Source organism: Zingiber officinale, chromosome 11B, assembly GCF_018446385.1.
Source record: "Zingiber officinale cultivar Zhangliang chromosome 11B, Zo_v1.1, whole genome shotgun sequence".
NCBI lineage: Eukaryota > Viridiplantae > Streptophyta > Magnoliopsida > Zingiberales > Zingiberaceae > Zingiber > Zingiber officinale.
The window spans coordinates 28,900,520-28,916,478 of NC_056007.1; the positions used below are offsets into that span (position 1 = coordinate 28,900,520).

Here is a 15,959-nt window from a genome sequence, read left to right on the forward strand (position 1 = left end):
CAGTAGTGTAGTTTCCTTAATGAGCATGCACAACTTGGTACCTTAGTATATTTGGATAGATCTATTGTTGCCATTTTGTGGGTTACTGTTGTTATACAATTGATCAGGCTTAAGAATACTTTCAATTGGATTTCCTTCTTCCTTGCTAACGTTACTGCTGTTGGGTTTTTGAACAGGTTTTGAGTGAAGCATGAGTAGATCTATCCTTAGTTTCATTTGCTACTTTAATAAGCCATGAACATAAGATAGCTTGATTAAATTTTGGAGCATGTAGTTAGTTTTACTTGCTGTTAGTAAAACATGAGAAATTTTCCATTTGCTAATAATTAAGCATGATCAGTTTACCATTTTGCTAATATTCGAGCATGAGCAAATTTCTTTTCTTTTGCTAATAGATGTGCATGAGCAGATTTGTTGAGTATAGTATGCAGACTTTTAATAAGCAGATTTTTATAAGTATAGCATGCAGATTTTTATAAGTATAGTATGTAGATTTTTAATAAGCAGATTTTCATAAGTATTGCTATCTGATTTTGATAAGTATTGCATGCAGAACTTCAATTTTAGGACAGATTTTTATTAAGCTTAATATGCAGAATTTTATTGGCATATTAGGCAGGTTTTTGGTTTAAGCATTTCAAAGATAGAATTTGCTTAAACATTTCAGTTTCTCTTTAAAGAAGTATTCTGTTAGAAGTATTAACAAGTATAAGAAAGATAAAGAAAAGAAAGAAAAAGGCCAAGGCCTTAAGTAGATCCCAAAGTCAAGACTTTAGGGATTTTTTTGGCACACAAGGTGCTTATTAGAATGCCAAGGCATTTAAAGAAGAAGTAATTAAGATAATAAGTATTTTACTTTTAAAGGGCATGTACCGGACACAAGGTCCAAGGGATGGGCTCCAAGTTGCCCCTAGGCACAAGGCCTAGAAGTATCTTAGTAGTTTCGGGATTAGCTACCTCGATTCTTATTAAGAATGCGCGCAAAGTGGTACAATGCCGGGCCCAAGAGAAGTTGATTATTATTTTAAAGTATTAAAGTATAAGTTTTGAAACAAATGAAACAAGCTTTAAATATGTTTAGAATTAGAAAGTTTAGTTCTTGTTATTTGAAGCATGCAGTAGTAGTTTTATTTGTTTCTTGCTATTAGATTATTCAGCATGTTTAGCTTTATTTGCTCTCAGCATGCAGTTATAGTTTTATTGGTTTATGAGCATGATCAGCTATACATGTTTAGTATTTCAGTTAGTATGATTCCTTTATTGGATTATGAGCATGATCAGCTATACATGTTTAGTATTTCAGTTAGTATGATTCCTTTATTGGATTTTGAGCATGATTAGCTATACATGTTTAGTATTTCGGTTAGTATGATTCCTTTATTGGATTATGAGCATAATTAGCTATACATGTTTAGTATTTCAGTTAGTATGATTCCTTCATTGGATTATGAGCATGATTAGCTATACATGTTTAGTATTTCAGATAGTATGATTCCTTTGCTATTTATGAGCATGAGTAGCTTTACATGTTAGCATTCAGTTTTAGCATGTTTTTATTTACATACATGCATATCGAGTTTTTGTGAGTAGATAGCGCTCACTAAGCTTTATGCTTATAGACTGCACTTCCTCCTACTGCAGATAAAGGAAAGGAAAAGATTTAGCAAGGAAGGCGACAAGATGGTGGTGATGAAGGTGTGTGATGGCCGGACTATGGGGAGATCAAGAGTTTGCTAAGGAATTGTTAAGACTTTTCTGTTTAGAGTTCTTTGGTTTTCTTTAAATGCTATTATGAGTCAAGATTGTAATTAAGTTTATTCCGCATTTGTAGTTGGGTTCTATTGATGGAGTGATATTGTTGTTTGCTATTATTAGGGTAGTTTCCTTCCTTTATTTGTGATATTATACTGCGTGGTTGTGAAGATATATGTTCCAGCCGCCTGTGGCTGAGTATAGTTTGTTTGTATTGATGATTTAGTCATCGGTACAGGGGAGACTCTGTCGAAATTTTTCGGTAGAGATTCCTCGTGGTTTTTAATTATACCGGTTAAGTAGAGTTAGTAGTTAAGTAACGGTCACTCTTAGAGAATAGTAGTAGTAGTAAGAAGGGTGGTCGTTACAGTTGGTATCAGAGCAGTTCCCATTCTCCAGCATCACACACACATCAGCATCATCCTTGCCGTCTTCAAGTAAGAAAGTATTTAAGTTCTTTCTTTATTGCTTTCCTTTATTATTATTTGCAGTATAGAGTGATTGCTTATAAGTGCTTAAGTAAGATAAGAGTTTTTGCTGTTTTCTTTCTTCATATACAAATATGTATGTTTAGAAAGGATAGAGAAATGTTTAGAAGTACCTACTCATAGGTGTTGATAGTCAAGAATCATGTATAAGTAAGATATATCTAGAAAGTATAGTGATAATTTTAAGTTTTCTTTTCCTCTGCCTGACTTGATGGCAAGAAGAGGACGTCCCCGTACCGTTCGTACTGAGGATCGAGTTCAGGAGAACGAAGAGCCCAGAACCCCTGGGCCTATTCTCTCTGCAGTTGTTGCTCAACTTCAGAGACAAGTAGCGAGCAGCAGCAAGTGATTGCCAATCTAATGGCCAATCAGAAGTCGGCTCCTCCCACTCCCCCAACCATTAATGTAGAGACCCTGGTGGTGACTGAAGTCCCATCAGTTGCCCTGGAAGTCGCCACAACACCTAGAAGACAAGAAGCATACCTCATCCATGGGTGAAACCGAAACCGAAAGCTTCTCGTGCACGATCGAGCCCCAGGATGCCAGGCTTGGTTCAAGACACGGAGAGCACCATGAAGCTTCTTGACTGGCCGAAGTCGAGAAGGTCAAGTGTGCCTCTTTCTACCTATCTGGAGATGCTCGTATGTGGTGGGAGCGAGTTAAGAGTAAGAGAGCATCAACCGGATGAGCTGGGCTGATTTCGAGACAGAGTTTTACGAAGAAGTCTTCCGTCAACGGATCACCAATAAACAGTATGAGGAGCTTATGGAATTCAGATAAGGTGACCTACCAGTAGAAGAAGCGGTTAAAAGATTTAACAGGCTAGCTCACCTTTGCCTAGAGTTAGTAAGTACAGTGAAAGAATGAGTCAGACTGATGCTCCTAATGCTGAGACCAAAAATAACACCTAATGTGATGTAATGAAACTCACCGACCATAGATTGGTGAAGAGCTAGTCAGCAGGGCATTAGTGAGCACTATCTGAACAGCAACAAGGCACAACAAACACAACACAAGCCAGTCAAGATAGAAGACAATACAGTGGGGAAACAGAGACCCTAGTCAAGTAATCAGAACTGGAGTACAGAAGAACAAGAAAGACCCAAGCAGGAAGATGTTCGGGTAGTCTGTGAGTATCCAAAGGTATTTCTAGAAGAGCTACCTGGACTACCTCACAACAGAGAAGCGGAATTTGAAATTGAATTGGTTCTTGACGCCAGCCCAATTTCAAAAGCCCTGTATCAAATTTCTCTAGCAGAGCTAAAAGAGTTACAAGAACAATTTCAGGAGCTACTTGACAAGGGTTTCATCTGCCCTAGTCACTCACCTTGGGGAGCTCCTGTATTGTTTGTCAAGAAGAAAGACGGATCTATGCTAATGTGCATAGATTTTAGAGTGCTGAGCAAAGTAACAGTTAAGGACTAGTACCCTCTTTCCAGAATAAATGATCTATTTGATCAGCTAAAGAGGGGCAACAACGTTCTCAAAGATAGACCTGCGCTCTAGGTATCATCAGTTGAAAGCGAAAGGAAGTAATACACCCAGGTAAAGCTAACAAAGTGGCAGATGCACTAAGCAGAAAGTCCAGTGCATCCCTGATGTCTCTGTCATCATTAGCCCTACCACTGCAGGAAGAGTTGTCAGACTTTGGAGTCAAAATTATTTATGGGCAACTCTCTGCATTGACCTTAGAGTCAACCCTGCTTGAGGATATACAGAGAAAGCAAAGTGAAGATCCAGATATCCCAAAAGATCAAGCAAGGGATACAAGAAGGAGAAAATTCAGAGTTTCGGGTATCAAATAGTGGAATCCTCTACCAGGGGAACCGCCTTTGTGTCCCTAATGACGAAGAGTTGAGAAAGAAGATTATAGAGAAGCTCATAGTACACCCTACTCCATGCATCCTGGTTCTACCAAGATGTACCAAGACGTGAAACAGAGGTTCTGGTGGTTTGGACTCAAAAGAGATGTAGCTAAGTATGTCAGTACCTGCCTGACATGTCAGAGGGTCAAAGCAGAATACCAGAGACCAGGAGGAGTTCTACAGCCTCTTCCTATACCAGAGTGGAAGTGGGAAGACATATCCATGGACTTCATAACAGGCCTTCCAAGAACTACAAATGGATATGACGCAATATGGGTAGTAGTGGACAGATTGACCAAGTCCGCTCATTTTCTAACCATCAAGGTGTCCCACTCTATAGAGCAGTTAGCACAGCTGCATGTTAAAGAGGTGATCAGACTTCACGGAGTTCCTAAATCTATTGTTTCTGATAGAGATGGACGCTTCACCTCACACTTCTGGGAGTGTGTTCAGAATGTACTAGGCACCAAACTCAAGTTCAGCACAGCCTTCCATCCTCAGACTGATGGACAGACAGAGCGAGTAAATCAGATTCTAGAAGATATGCTCAGAGCTTGTGCACTAGATTTCAAAGGAAGTTGGTGCAAGTATCTATGCTTAGCTGAATTTGCCTACAACAACAACTATCAAGCCACCATCAAGATGGCTCCTTATGAGGTACTGTATGGCAGGAAGTGCAGATCACCTATTTGCTGGCAAGAAGCGAGTGAAAGAAAAGAAATGGAAGTAGAGCTGGGCATTTAGACTGAGATGATAGATGAGACCACTCAGGCTATCTAGAAGATTAGACAGAGGATTGAGACTGCCCAGAGTAGGCAGAAAAAACACGCTGTAGGCCACTTGAATACCAAGTAGGGGATTCAGTCTTTCTTAAGGTCGCTCCTATGAAGGGAGTGATGAGATTTGGCAAGAAGGGCAAATTAAGTCCTCGTTGTGTAGGACCTTACCTGATCACAGAAAGGATTAGGAAAGTAGCTTACAAGCTGGATTTACCACAAGACATGTCAACAACACACAATGTGTTTCATGTCTCCATGTTAAAGAAGTGCCTCCACGACCCTAGTCAAGTGATTGAGCCTCAGTCAGTGCAGATCCAAGAGGATCTTAGTTATGAGAGTAGACCTACACAGATAGTGGACAGAGCAGTCAAGAGACTAAGAAATAAAGAAGTGCCACTAGTGAAGGTTATCTGGCAGAACCAGAAGCACGAGGAAGTCACTTGGGAGCGGGAGGACAGTATGAGACAGAAGTATCCAGAGCTATTCTAAGTTCGAGGACGAACTTTTTATAAGGTATGGGGAATTGTAACGACCCAATTTTCCCTATTTCAAGTTCTAAAAGTCCATAAAAATATTTGGAAATACTTTTAAAATATTCTAGAGATTTTTAGGAATTTTTAGAGTATTTTTACGTAATTTTTGGAGGTCGTTTAGTAGGGTTACAAAAAGAAAGAAGTTTTAAAAGAAAATGTTGAAGGTGAGATTCGAACCCACGATCTCGGGTCGGACTGACCCAAGCAAAACTGGCCCAACCAGCTGAGCTACACGATTTTTGTTAATCATATATGGAGCGATATATATTTAACTAGTAGTTAGGAACAGTAAAATAAATTGGAAATAAAAGGGGCGCGGCTGAGAATCGAAGCCCAGACCTGTGGCTTCGAGCAAAACTCAACGGACCAACTGCGCCAGCGGTCTTTGCTGATCAGATATGCAGCGACAAGTATATAAGGTAAAGTTAGAAATGAAAATAACCTAAGGTATAAGATTTAAATCTTATTTCGAAAACCTAAAATTTTCTCTCAAAATTCTTTTCCTCTTCTCCTTGCGTGCGACGGCGCCGCTTCTGCCGAGCGAAGGAAATACGAAGCTTTAGCTTCGTCTCCGGCGGCCGGCGAGGGTTTTTCCCGGTGAGATCTTCACAATCGCGAGTCCCCTTCATTGAGGAGAAGGTGTCGCCGCAAGGGATCACGGGAATCTTCACCTATCCGGAACCCTAGACTTCTCCTTTCCGGTTGTAAGTCCAAGATTGCTCGGTGAGTTGCTTCTCACCTGCAGTAGGAGTAGTTCCGCGACATCGATCTTCTTTTCCTTTTGATTTCGGAATTCGATTTCATTCCTTATCATCCGCAGCATGTCTTTTGTTTCGGATTTATGTTAGTTATTGTGTTGAATTCGGAGCATGTTTCATGGAGCTTTTGTTTTTTTTACTTGCTGCCGTGAACCCTAAAGAAAGAAAGGGAAGTGTTAGTTCAGTTGAGCATGTTTAGTGCAGATTTAGTTTTGTTGAAATCTGAGATAAATGAATAAGTTGTTTAGGTTTAACATGTGGTTTCGATTTCTACTAGTTGAACATGAGCGGTCGATCCTTTAGTTTGCAACATTGATATCTTTAAATTCCTTTCTTTGCTACTGCACGAGAATGAACAGTCGGCCTTTAGCTTGCAGTGTTGATTTTCTTGATTTTTCTTCCTTGCTAATTAATTGAGCATGAACAGTAGTGTAGTTTCCTTAATGAGCAGGCACAACTTGGTACCTTAGTATATTTGGATAGATCTATTGTTGCCATTTTGTGGGTTACTGTTGTTATACAATTGATCAGGCTTAAGAATACTTTCAATTGGATTTCCTTCTTCCTTGCTAACGTTACTGCTGTTGGGTTTTTGAACAGGTTTTGAGTGAAGCATGAGTAGATCTATCCTTAGTTTCATTTGCTACTTTAATAAGCCATGAACATAAGATAGCTTGATTAAATTTTGGAGCATGTAGTTAGTTTTACTTGCTGTTAGTAAAACATGAGAAATTTTCCATTTGCTAATAATTAAGCATGATCAGTTTACCATTTTGCTAATATTCGAGCATGAGCAAATTTCTTTTCTTTTGCTAATAGATGTGCATGAGCAGATTTGTTGAGTATAGTATGCAGACTTTTAATAAGCAGATTTTTATAAGTATAGCATGCAGATTTTTATAAGTATAGTATGTAGATTTTTAATAAGCAGATTTTCATAAGTATTGCTATCTGATTTTGATAAGTATTGCATGCAGAACTTCAATTTTAGGACAGATTTTTATTAAGCTTAATATGCAGAATTTTATTGGCATATTAGGCAGGTTTTTGGTTTTTCAAAGATAGAATTTGCTTAAACATTTCAGTTTCTCTTTAAAGAAGTATTCTGTTAGAAGTATTAACAAGTATAAGAAAGATAAAGAAAAGAAAGAAAAAGGCCAAGGCCTTAAGTAGATCCCAAAGTCAAGACTTTAGGGATTTTTTTGGCACACAAGGTGCTTATTAGAATGCCAAGGCATTTAAAGAAGAAGTAATTAAGATAATAAGTATTTTACTTTTAAAGGGCATGTACCGGACACAAGGTCCAAGGGATGGGCTCCAAGTTGCCCCTAGGCACAAGGCCTAGAAGTATCTTAGTAGTTTCGGGATTAGCTACCTCGATTCTTATTAAGAATGCGCGCAAAGTGGTACAATGCCGGGCCCAAGAGAAGTTGATTATTATTTTAAAGTATTAAAGTATAAGTTTTGAAACAAATGAAACAAGCTTTAAATATGTTTAGAATTAGAAAGTTTAGTTCTTGTTATTTGAAGCATGCAGTAGTAGTTTTATTTGTTTCTTGCTATTAGATTATTCAGCATGTTTAGCTTTATTTGCTCTCAGCATGCAGTTATAGTTTTATTGGTTTATGAGCATGATCAGCTATACATGTTTAGTATTTCAGTTAGTATGATTCCTTTATTGGATTATGAGCATGATCAGCTATACATGTTTAGTATTTCAGTTAGTATGATTCCTTTATTGGATTTTGAGCATGATTAGCTATACATGTTTAGTATTTCGGTTAGTATGATTCCTTTATTGGATTATGAGCATAATTAGCTATACATGTTTAGTATTTCAGTTAGTATGATTCCTTCATTGGATTATGAGCATGATTAGCTATACATGTTTAGTATTTCAGATAGTATGATTCCTTTGCTATTTATGAGCATGAGTAGCTTTACATGTTAGCATTCAGTTTTAGCATGTTTTTATTTACATACATGCATATCGAGTTTTTGTGAGTAGATAGCGCTCACTAAGCTTTATGCTTATAGACTGCACTTCCTCCTACTGCAGATAAAGGAAAGGAAAAGATTTAGCAAGGAAGGCGACAAGATGGTGGTGATGAAGGTGTGTGATGGCCGGACTATGGGGAGATCAAGAGTTTGCTAAGGAATTGTTAAGACTTTTCTGTTTAGAGTTCTTTGGTTTTCTTTAAATGCTATTATGAGTCAAGATTGTAATTAAGTTTATTCCGCATTTGTAGTTGGGTTCTATTGATGGAGTGATATTGTTGTTTGCTATTATTAGGGTAGTTTCCTTCCTTTATTTGTGATATTATACTGCGTGGTTGTGAAGATATATGTTCCAGCCGCCTGTGGCTGAGTATAGTTTGTTTGTATTGATGATTTAGTCATCGGTACAGGGGAGACTCTGTCGAAATTTTTCGGTAGAGATTCCTCGTGGTTTTTAATTATACCGGTTAAGTAGAGTTAGTAGTTAAGTAACGGTCACTCTTAGAGAATAGTAGTAGTAGTAAGAAGGGTGGTCGTTACAATGAACTTGAAGGTGTATGAAGTCTCATATTCGACTGTTCCAGCGAGGCGATAGAGATTCTATTTAACTTAGGTTAATCTAGGCCGAAGGCAGACCTAAGTCAACGTAATACTTCCTTGAAACACTTTGGTATTGCTCCTAGATCAGAATACAAATAATGAATCATAGCACATGGAGCCATCTCATTATCTTCCTCTAAAGATAAAATATGGTAGAATAACTGATCTTTACATCAGTTGATGGAAGAGCCCAATGCAACAAAATGCATGTTGGGTCTTTGAAACAGTTCAAATCATTTCGATAATAATAAGTTTGATCCGTTTTACCGAGAAGGTCTACGGTTCGAGTCCGTATAGCCCTATAATCCTAATATATTTTATCTAATATATTTTATATTATTTTAGTATAGCTTTCATTTCCTCATAGTTGTGGCCAGATATCGTAGAAATGAAAGCATTACCAAATCTTCATGTAAATACATAAGATAAGTACAGAAAAAAATTTCAATAGATCTAATCTGTACTTCTCAAATTTTGTATAAATTACTCACCCTTTTTCATTAATAATTGTGGATGAATTAAATATTACTTTTTCTCTTTTCCTGTACATGATCAAAGAGTTTAGCGACACGCTTTTGTTTTTGTATACCGAATCCCAATCAATTTAGGAAGTGGAAATCATGACATGATTCCGACTAAAAACTTCAACCTGACCCAACGAAATCTAATCCTAAGTAGCATGGGTCTAAGACGTATTCTTTTCTTGGTCTTAGGTCTTGTATTTGTAGAAAACCCCTGTCCTGACTAATCACTAATCTTTTTTGGCAGAACAAGAGAAACCTTATTGATTGATTCACAAATAATGGAGAGATAATGAATTGGTACTAAAGGATTAACGTTTCTTATTCTATATTTTATGAGTTGGGGGGGTTGGGTTGGGGGTTTGATTTGGTCTATTGAATCATTCGATAATATGTAATTCTTTCATTAGAAAATGTAATGTTATGTAAATCTTTTATGATTCCGTCGATTAGATTACTCCACTCTTTGCTATGTTTCATTGTCTAGTATCTAGTATAGGTGTACTGTAAAAGTTTTTTTGTGTCGGAATCTACCCCATTGTTTGGTGTTATCATTATATTATTAATATTAAGTGTTATTGCCATAACAAAACAAACGAGTATTTTGATTCATTCCAAATCGTAATCTAGTTTATTACTAGAGATTGTTCCAAAATAGAAAGAATCTTTTATTCTAACTCTAATGAAATAACTCCATCCTTCTTATTTATTTCTGATAAGGTGGGATGGTACAGGTTCAAAGTTTCCAATTTTTTTGTTTTTGTAGAGAAAGATATAACTTGTTATATGTCACCTCTCAATTCAACGGATTGAATCAAATTAATTAAGAAAAAAGGAAATGAAATAAATAATTTGAATATACTAATTATAGACTATTCATAGTATTTAATTAATTATTATTGGGATATATTAGGTATTAGGATTATAATATAGATATTAATCATAATAATATATAAATATATATATTAGGTAGGATATTATAAATATTAGGATATATAGGATAATATAGGATATTTTAGTATTTTATTAACTTGTTTTTATAGAATTATCTTTTTATAGAGGATAGAGAACCCAAGACAAAGTGAGAGAATCTTGTTTTTGTAAGAAGGAGCACCCTATATAGAATCGAATATAGAATCGAAATAAAAAATGTAAGTGGGATTTTATTAGGTGAATCTTTAAACAAGATATGTCCCACAGAAACTCTAAACTATGCCGTTTGATCAAAATATATTCTTCTTTCGCCTAAACTAAGATAAGAAGTTCTGGATAAATTGACACTTCCGATTCGAATCGAATAATTCAGCATATTCCACATTAATAGGAGTACATTTATGTTTCTGCTTCACGAATATGATATTTTCTGGGCATTTCTGATAATATCAAGCATTATTCCTATCTTGGCATTTGTAATTTCCGGAGTTTTAGCCCCGGTTAGGGAAGGACCGGAGAAACTATCTAGTTATGAATCGGGTATAGAACCCATAGGGGATGCTTGGTTACAATTCCGAATCCGCTATTACATGTTTGCTCTAGTTTTTGTTGTTTTTGATGTTGAAACGGTATTTCTTTATCCATGGGCAATGAGTTTCGATGTATTGGGTGTATCCGTATTTATTGAAGCTTTTATTTTCGTGCTTATCTTAATTATTGGTTCAGTTTATGCATGGCGAAAAGGAGCATTGGAATGGTCTTAACTAAATATTCATACAATCAAAATAAAAAGGAAGGAAAAGATTACATTGAGACAGTTATGAATTTGATTGAGTTTACCTTACTTGACAAAATAACTACCAATTCAGTTATTTCAACTACATTGAATGATCTTTTGAATTGGTCAAGACTTTCCAGTTTATGGCCACTTCTCTATGGTACCAGTTGTTGTTTCATTGAATTTGCTTCATTAATAGGCTCGCGATTCGACTTTGATCGTTATGGATTGGTACCAAGATCGAGTCCTAGGCAAGCAGACCTAATTTTAACAGCCGACACAGTAACAATGAAAATGGCTCCTTCTTTAGTAAGATTATATGAGCAAATGCCTGAACCAAAATATGTCATTGCTATGGGAGCCTGTACTATTACAGGAGGTATGTTCAGTACTGATTCTTATAGTACTGTTCGTGGAGTCGATAAGCTAATTCCTGTCGATGTCTATTTGCCGGGCTGCCCACCTAAACCAGAGGCTGTTATAGATCCTATAACGAAACTTCGTAAGAAGATATCTAGAGAAATCCTTGAAGATAGAACTGTGTCTCAACAGGAAAATCGATGTTTTACTACCAATCATAAGTTTTATGTTCGGCGTAGTATTCATACTGGAAATTATGATCAAGAATTGCTCTATAAATCCGCATCTACTTCAGAGATACCTTCTAAAACATTTTTTCAATCCAAAAGTTCAGTATCTCCCCCCGAATTAGTGAATCAGGAAAGGTAAGGTTCTTTTGTGCAGAATAAGAAAAAAAAAGAGTCACTCTTTAAAAATTTCATTGTAAAATACTCAATACAAATAAATACAAATGTGGGAGAAATCAAGAAGATGCAACAGGATCGTTTATCTGATTGGTTAGTAAAACATGAGCTAGTTCATAGATCTTTGGGCTTCGATTGCCAAGGAATAGAAATAGTACAAATAAAAACCGAGGATTGGGATTCCATTGCTGTCATTTCATATGTATATGGTTACAATTATTTACGTTCCCAGTGTGCCTATGATGTAGCACCGGGGGGATTTTTAGCCAGTGTGTATCATCTTACGAGAATAGAGTATGATATAGATAAACCCGAAGAAGTATGCATAAAAGTATTTGCCCCTAGGAATAATCCTAGAATCCCGTCTGTTTTCTGGATTTGGAGAAGTGCTGATTTTCAAGAACGTGAATCTTATGATATGTTGGGAATCCTTTATTATAATCATCCACGCCTTAAACGTATTTTGATGCCTGAAAGTTGGATAGGTTGGCCCCTGCGTAAGGACTATATTATCCCCAATTTCTATGAAATACAAGATGCTCATTAAATGATAAGAATAAGAAACTAATGTTTAGTTATACGACTATGACACGATTCCAGATTTCATTCAAGCGAAGGAAGATTTTTACGCCCCGTTCTAGATGAAAGAAAGTAACCGGACTTTAATTCATATTATGAATAACCTAAAAAAACTTCATTTATATTCAAAAATTAGGAAAAGGTTATATCCATTTCATATGAGCAGAAACAATAGAATGAATCAAAAGAGTTTTGCACCATGAACTTTGTACCGCGCACATAACTTACTTAGATGGACCCCGGAAAGTCAAAGTAACGTAAGCAAGAGTGAAGAAATGGAATAAATGTAAAAAAAATATGAAATTAAGAAATGAAAGAAAATACAGTATGATGAAACAAGAAAGAAAAAGGAGACGGCACTATAATCTCACTTTGTTCTTTACCACAACCATACATATATTTTTTACTAATCCCTCCAAGAGGAAATATATATATCTATACATCTAGATTAGTAACTGTATGCTCTATACTATTAACGAAAATGTATCCCGATCCATCTTGATTACGATGAATTTGTATGAATATCTATCCGATACATTATTTACATGTCAGGAACCAGATTTGAACTGGTGACACGAGGATTTTCAGTCCTCTGCTCTACCAACTGAGCTATCCCGACCATTTCCCATGCATCATCCTGGTGTAGTGTTTGTGTCTATGTCAATTAAAGGGACTAAAAAGTAGTAAAAAATTTAACTAGTAAGCGTAAGGATAATGATATGGACTGTGTGTGAATGATTCAATAATAGAGATTATTTGCCCATATATGTTTATTTGTAGAGGTATTGTATCTATCAAAATTGGGATAAGATCCAAGAATTTTAGTTCGGATACATTTGTGTTGTGAAAGAGTGGAGTGAATGAGAAAGATAGTGAATTTTGTTTGAACTGAATCGCTGATGAAAAAAAGGAGGATAAATATTTAGGAAGTAAAATTACCTTTTTATTGGGGATAGAGGGACTTGAACCCTCACGATTTCTAAAGTCGACGGATTTTCCTCTTACTATAAATTTCATTGTTATCGGTATTGACATGTAGAATGGGACTCTCTCTTTATTCTCGTCCAATTAATCAGTTTTTCAAAAGATCTATCAAACTCTGGAATGAATGATTTAATAATTGAATTGAATATTCAATTCTTCTTTCAACTTCCATTGGACTGGATTCACAATAACTCTAATTCTGAATTTTTCATATTATAATTATTCATATAATATAATGGATTCGAGTCATGATTAATCGTTTGATTTGATATGTCAGTATGTATACGTATGTATTAGGTATATAGGAACATCTTTTCTGTAATTTTGATAGACGGATTCCAACTACCAACGAAACGTAGTCAACTTCATTCGTTAGAACAGCTTCCATTGAGTCTCTGCACCTATCCTTTTTTTTATTCTAGTTTGATAAAACTAAGGATTTGGCTCAGGATTGCCCATTTTAAATTCCAGGGTTTCTCTGAATTTGGAAGTTACCACTTAGCAGGTTTCCTTACTAAGGCTCAATCCAATCAAGTCCGTAGCGTCTACCAATTTCGCCATATCCCCCTTGATACCAAGATCCAGTTGGAATTTTCTTTTACTTATTTTGTTTGTTTGGACCTGTTTAATTCGTTAGATAATTTTTTCTATATTGAAAAAGTGTATTGTATGCTCCTATCTAGTTTTTTTGTCTATCCCCCATCAGTTCATATATATATATATTTTTTATTGGATGAACTTTTTGTTTCAATAAGAAATTGATTCTATCATTGATGTATTCGGAATTCAATATGGATAGGTATATCCAACATATATACCTTTCCCCCTACCTTTCATTTTTACAGTGCGAATTTAAATAGTGGAACGGTCGATATTCATTCTTTTTTTTCGTCCTATCTCTTCCCTTTCCGAATCAAACCAGAGGAATGTCTCATTTTAATTTAGATTGTATCTTTTCTTTATCCTTTTCTTATCTTAGCACCTATTATTCACTATAACTATATATAATTAACAATTAAATTATAAGTTACTAGTTAATAACTATTAAATTTCTATAATTTTATAGAACTGCTTTAAAAAATTTTAAGTTTTCAGAAAGAGTTCGATTTTTTCAAATTGTAAATTACAATTTGATTAAATTGATATTCATCATATTATAATTAATTAAATTAAATAAGTAAAATTCCATTTTTTTTTATTTTATATCATTTTTTTATAAAAGATATAGATAAAATCTATCTAATATAGAAATTATTTGGAAAATAAAAAAAATACATATATGTATATATGTAAATACATTATGTTATACATTATAGTTAGAACATTATAGTTAGAAGTAGTTCTATATATTATATTCTAACTATTCTATCTATATCGTTAGATTAGTTCTATAGTTAGATATAGTTAGTTCTATACTAAGTTCTATACTATATAATAAAATATGAACTATATACAACTATATGGTTCTAGTTCATATTAAATATAAATATAGTTAGTATTATAAAATTAAAATAAATAACTAAGCTAAGATTGGCTAATAGATGAAATCCGGTAGCTTCTTTGATTTCTATATACTATTTTTCTCTTATGTTATGTGATATGTGTATGTAATATGTGAGCCCGCTTAGCTCAGAGGTTAGAGCATCGCATTTGTAATGCGATGGTCATCGGTTCGACTCCGATAGCCGGCTTTTTTCTATCGATTTTTTACGTGATTGAGAGTCTCTCTCCCCATTTTATCAAAATGTTGAATAACTGATCCATCTATTATGTCGTGGTCTTTCTACAGAACAAATCATAAAAGAACAAATTATAAAACGTAGCCACAACTTCCTATATATACAAAAAATTTTAAAATTATATTTATATATAGAATATAGAAATTATATATATATATACATATATACCAAAAATACGGATAGTGATACAATTTATTTTATATTTTATTCTACTTTTTTGTAGTATTTCAATAAATTTAACTTTGCTTTGTTTATCCTTTAGTTCAGTCTTAATTTAGAGTTCAGTTTTCATTTTTGTTTATTCTTAAACAATGAAATTTCAATAAAATAAAAAAGGAGTCTTTATGTCTCGTTACCGAGGACCTCGTTTCAAAAAAATACGTCGTCTGGGGACTTTACCAGGACTAACTAGTAAAAGACCTAGTTCCAGAAGTGATCCTAAAAACCAATTGCGTTCTGGTAAAAGATCGCAATATCGTATTCGCCTAGAAGAAAAACAGAAATTGCGGTTTCATTATGGTCTGACAGAGCGACAATTACTTAAATATGTGCATATTGCTGGAAAAGCCAAAGGGTCAATAGGTCAGGTTTTACTACAATTACTTGTAACGACCCAATTTTCCCTATTTTGAATTCTGAATATCTTTAAAAATATTTGAAAATGCTTTTAAAATATTCTAGAGATTTTTAGGAATTTTTAGAGTATTTTTATGCAATTTTTGGAGTCCGTTTGGTATTATTACCGAGTGGAGAAAGTTTAAAAAAAAAAAAAAAAAAAAAAAATTTTGCAAGAGCTAGGATTCGAACCCAGCTTCTCGGGCCCAAGCTGTAATCGGCCCAACCAACCAACTGAGCTACACGATTTCTGTTAACCTTATATGGAGCGAA

General features: G+C 35.0%; 2 non-coding genes across 2 annotated transcripts; one reads left to right on the top strand and one right to left on the bottom strand.

Moving 5' to 3' along the window:
- Positions 1-12,894: 12,894 nt before the first annotated feature.
- On the bottom strand, positions 12,895-12,967 carry TRNAF-GAA. Its single transcript has one exon. It is a non-coding gene; the product is annotated as a tRNA-Phe (tRNA).
- Positions 12,968-14,950: 1,983 nt separating this feature from the next.
- Positions 14,951-15,023, top strand: TRNAT-UGU. Its single transcript has one exon. It is a non-coding gene; the product is annotated as a tRNA-Thr (tRNA).
- Positions 15,024-15,959: the final 936 nt, after the last annotated feature.